Consider the following 5713-nt stretch of genomic DNA (forward strand, 5'->3'; position numbering starts at 1 on the left):
TCTCATACTCGTTTGCCTCCTCTCTAGTTATAAAATATCGCCCATTTGCCTAAAAGTTAAAGAAAGCAAGGGCAGGAAGAGTAACAAGGACAACGCTTCGTCTATCAAAGATTAGTCGGTACTGGAGGATCAGCTCATTCCTCTTGAGAAACTGATATCGTACCATAGCCTCATAATCTAGAAAAGCAGATGGAAACTCAATATCATACCCTCTAATAGGTACACCCAAATATTTAGCTAAACGAGTTGCATAAATCCCACCAAATAAATCTCCATCTTTAGCATTAAGATGTAACCTCCTAGCAATAATGGCTCCCAAGTTATAACGCTTATCGCCTAACACCGCACACTTGAGGCCATTAAGATCTGGACCACAAAGGTGGCAATGCTCGTGTTTACCGTTAATGCATCTACCTATAAAGACAACAAAGTAATGTATGGCAGGAAAGTGAATGCTCCCTACGGTTTCTTGCGTGATATTTCTAGTTTCTCCAACGGTGATGCTGTTAACCCACAAGTATAGGGGATCGCAACAGTTTTCGAGGGTAGAGTATTCAACCCAAATTTATTCATTCGACACAAGGGGAGCCAAAGAATATTCTCAAGTATTAGCAGCTGAGTTGTCAATTCAACCACACCTGGAAACTTAATATCTGCAGCAAAGTGTTTAGTAGCAAAGTAATATGATAGTAGTAGTGACAGTAGCAAAAGTAATATTTTTGGGTTTTGTAATGATTATAACAATAGCAACGGAAAAGTAAATAAGCGAAGAACAATATATGAAAACCTCGTAGGCATTGGATTGGTGATGGAGAATTATGTCGGATGCGATCGATCATGCAACAGTTATAACCTAGGGTGACACAGAACTAACTCCAGTTCATTAATGTAATGTAGGCATGTATTCCAAATATAGTCATACGTGCTTATGGAAAAGAACTTGCATGACATATTTTGTCCTACGCTCTCGTGGCAGCAGGGTCCTAATGGAAACTAAGGGATATTAAGGCCTCCTTTTAATAGAGTACCAGACCAAAGCATTAACACATAGTGAATACATGAACTCCTCAAACTACGGTCATCACCGGGAGTGGTCCCGATTATTGTCACTTCGGGGTTGTCGGATCATAACACATAGTAGGTGACTATTGACTTGCAAGATAGGATAAAGAACTCTCATATATTAATGAAAAAATAATAGGTTCAGATCTGAAATCATGGCACTCGGGCGCTAGTGACAAGCATTAAGCATAGCAAAGTCATAGCAACATCAATCTCAGAACATAGTGGATACTAGGGATCAAACCCTAACAAAATTAACTCGATTACATGATAAATCTCATCCAACCCATCACCGTCCAGCAAGCCTATGATGGAATTACTCACACATGGCAGTGAGCATCATGAAATTGGTGATGGAGGAAGGTTGATGATGATGATGATGGCGACGGATTCCCCTCTCTGGAGCCCCGAACGGACTCCAGATCAGCCCTCCCGGGAGAGTTTAGGGCTTGGCGGCGGCTCCGTATCTTGAAACGCGATGAATCCTTCTCTCTGATTTTTTCTCCCCGAACACGAATATATGGAGTTGGAGTTTAGGTCGGTCGAGCGTCAGGGGGCCCACGGGGCAGGGGGCGCGCCCAGGGGGTAGGCGCGCCCCCACCCTCGTGGACAGGGTGTGGGCCCTCTGATGTGGATTCTTCTTCCAGTATTTTTATATACTAGTTGACCCGTTGCGCCAAATGGCGCAGAGACCTGCTGAAGACATGATGTCGATGAAAATAGTTTCATGCTGCAAGAACCTTCAACTAAATCATGCTATTTTTTAAACATGTTTATTACGCTGTTAAATAATAGTCTGGGAAAAGGGAAACTTTGCATAATATGAATATGTTCAGTTTGAAAATATGACCATTATGATGAGAGAGTAAAGTTGGCATGGTTGTATTTTTTTAGCAAGTTTGAAAACATGGTTATCATGATGAGAAACTTGACCGTGCATCTTTTTCCTGCAAAAAAAAGAAGGAAAAAGATAAGAAACCTAAGAAAAAAACATGTCTTTGTTGTGCATATACGGAGATATAGGGATTAGGAGGTATTATGATAGTCCATACCTGAAAAAAAGAAGGAAAAAGATAAGAAACCTAAGGAAAAAAACATGTCTTTGTTGTGCACATACAGAGATATAGGGATCAGGAGGTATTAGGATAGCTCATATGTTATTTAGCCCAACCCACATAGAGCAATGCATATGGACCGAGTTGAGTATGAAGCGGCAGGGGACGGATCCAGCGGAAAATGTCTATCCCCTTCCTTTCTTTCTCGGTTCCTCAGCTGGGTGACAGAGGCGGTTCCTCAGCCGCGGACTAGTGCGATTTCTTATCCGTTGCGCCAAATGGTGCAAAGACCCGCTAAAGCCATGTTGTGGGTGAAAATAGTTTCTTTTGCAAGGACATATTCAGTACTCATTGTAGAAAGCCCATATATTAAACCATACTCTTTTGAAAATGTGTATCACATTGTGAAATCCAAGTTTGAAAAAAAAAGTGTATAACTGTTGCACCAAAAAATTATATTTCTATAACACTGCCCATCGCGCTAAATGGCACCGAGTCCCATTTAAAACCATGTACTTGCTAAAAATATTTGAATTTTTTCAATAACTGTATTTGAGCAAATACATACAGTAAGAACTTAGTAAAAGTTTAATTGATTGTCTGTTTAAGCTCACATAAAATGCAAGATGGAAACAACATAGCACAATTGTATCATGTGCACCAGCAGCCAAAATTAGTTAGCTAGTAAACTGTCTGAAGGGAACCAACCATTTCAGAGTAGTTTATTCCACATCTCATTCTCCTCAAAAATGAGCCCAAGTGGCCATCAACGAAAATACAATTGTTTTGATACAACAATGGTAAGAGAAATGAGTAACCACCAAAGAAACAAAATGTTTAAATTAGTTTTTTCTAACCATGGAGGAGAGTTGCATGTGAACTTTATAAAAGAAGGCCAACATCAAGGAACATCATGTTGACATACTCATCCTGCTCTCCGTTCTTGTCATCAGTCCCGGCAATCAGCTCCTGACCAACACCTTAAGCAACAACCACGACAATGCCCCTTCTTCTTTATCCTTGCATATACAGGAACTCAATCAGGTCAAGAAAAAAAGATATGAATCAACTCTCAAGATCAAGTGAGATGGGTGCCTTCCCTGTCTACTACCGCCAGGCTCAACACCAACTCCACATATCAAGCACATGTTGCCTTTCCACAACATGACAACACTCTTCAAAGCAACAAACAAAAAGATTGGGCCTACACTGACGCCTCATTACCTGAGAAGAATAAAAGAGGGAGCTCACCTTGATGAGTTGGAATCAGACGCACTCGTTGTAGATCGACCAATTGTAATAAAAACTAAAGATACGAGCACAGCAATTTCTATCGGAATTGCAAACTATTAAAGATGCCTTCAAGGGCCAAAAGAAAAAATGCATACAAACATGAATTGCCCAAAACAATTCTAAAATGCCAGACCACCATCATACAGGGCATATTTTCAGTATATCTTGACATTTCATATGATATGATAATTTATCGTATTTATGGAGAAAAAAACCAACCAGCAGTTCATCCAGAAAAAACGTGCTTGCCATAAGAGTGCTCCATAAAGAAGTAAAATATTATCTTATCAGACAAACAATTGAATATCTCTGGACCAAATATATGCTGGTGTAAAACAAAAACACATCAGGAGAAGCAATTACGATACAATGTCAATATAAAGACGCATTTTGAAATATTTAACATCTGGTTGGGTAAGTAGCAGAACTCAATGTTTTGGATAAGTAAGGGACAGTCAGCCAACAGGCTACAGTATCGATAAATGCATAGAAGGACATAAAATATCTTACACTTTGAGCCGCATCCCCAAATCTTGTAGATAAGTGCAATACGATTTCCGAAGGTAAGTCTCTTTCTTTAAATCAATGCCATCCCTCTTAGACGGAGAATTCTCTTCTATTTCCTTTCTACTGAAATACCATGAAGCACTAAGTTTGCCAGCTTCCTTATTCTCGCTCTTTGTAATTTCGTAGGGGCTATTTTCTACAATTCTGTAAATTAATAGCTAGAGCGACATTTCACTACAACAACCAGTGGACAATGTATTTGACTAAAGTAGTACTAATATAGTGTCTCTATTGTATCTCAAGAATTAACTGGATGTTTGTACAACAAATACTACTCATGAGCGTAACTTTAGCTCTAATTCTTAACCAACTGATTATTCTAAAAACTGAAGTGACAAATCTTGTTATTGTACATATGAGATAGCTTAAGTCCAAAGACTACCTTAGGCAATGGCGTCTTTGGCATGTCATTGTCTAATGAAAGCGACATTTCTATAAGTTCTACTAACTCGTCACCAACTTCCTGAAGATTATTCCAAAACCCCAAAGCGAAGAGTTTTTTTACTGGAAATATGAGATAACTGAATGAAATACAAATATAGACTATCCTAGGTGGCAAAGTGTTTGGCATGTCGTCATGTAATGCTAGATGGCGCAACCCATTTATTTTAACTGGGTTATTTGCATATCAAGGCGTTCTATGTACAGCTATAGGTTTTATATAGCATTAAGTAGCACCGGGCACAACATACCTTAAACGCAGCAATGGCCGATCAACAGCAGGAACAAACCACACAGATACATGTTATTTCCTTGATCACAGTAGCTAACCTTCACATCACCTGCAAGAGAACCATTAAAATATGGGTCCAGAAATCAAACGGGTGGACGGTCTAAAGAAAGAAAAATACGCATGTAACTTTGCACAAGATATTGAATGAAAGATATGATAACATCAACCTACAAATACGGCTATGTATGGATTAACAACACTAACCACTATATGTTTGAGTGAAAAAACAAAACTGCAGTAATAAGATAAAAAAATGTTCTCAAGGTCACAGCAACACATATTTTAACCAACAAAGATCAACAAGAACCCGTATAGGAGAGCTACCTAGGCATGTCTCTGAAGCTGGTTGTATCTATAGCATACCTTTGGCAAGAAATTACTTGAGGACACATATCGCTGCTAACTCTGTCTTCCAGACCATTTTCACATCCTTGGAGCCCCATTCCCATACCATTACCCATCTCGACGGTAATTGGTGTATGACACGACCACAAAAACCTAAATCAACATCACCCAGAAGAATCATTTTTAGAACAAGTAGGAAAAGAATCACAAAGTGATCATCACCACCTTGGCCCTTGGGGAACCAATTTTAACATTACTACCTTTCATTGACATGTTTGAAACAACAACTAACCTGCATGTGCCTAGTAAATCTTAAAATAGAGGAAGGATACAACACATGATAGAAGTGAACCCAAATGGTCAAATACTTCAGATTCTGACACACAAGGGAGAATTCCCAACCTGCATCTTACTCAATTGCAAGCTAAAATCAATAGGGAAAGTAACAGAATATGGGACAAGTGTGACCTGAAAAACTAAATCCCGTATATGTTCCTCTAAATCCTGTATCATAGAACCATATACTGTCCTAAATCAAGTAACGGAATTATAATCTACCCAACAAATTTATAGGGAAAGTATCACCACTATAAGCATTCAAACTAATCATTACATGGTAAATAAAGACTACACAGAACTAAAAGAAAGACAAAAATAT

General features: G+C 38.9%; 1 long non-coding RNA gene across 1 annotated transcript; it reads right to left on the reverse strand.

Annotated features, from left to right (window-relative positions):
• Positions 1-2773: 2773 nt before the first annotated feature.
• LOC125526859 lies at positions 2774-5707 on the reverse strand. Its single transcript, XR_007291917.1, has 2 exons — positions 5074-5707; positions 2774-4759 (listed from the first exon to the last, which is right to left on the reverse strand). It is a non-coding gene; the product is annotated as an uncharacterized LOC125526859 (long non-coding RNA).
• Between the last annotated feature and the right edge of the window lie 6 nt (positions 5708-5713).

Source organism: Triticum urartu, unplaced genomic scaffold, assembly GCF_003073215.2.
Source record: "Triticum urartu cultivar G1812 unplaced genomic scaffold, Tu2.1 TuUngrouped_contig_2077, whole genome shotgun sequence".
NCBI lineage: Eukaryota > Viridiplantae > Streptophyta > Magnoliopsida > Poales > Poaceae > Triticum > Triticum urartu.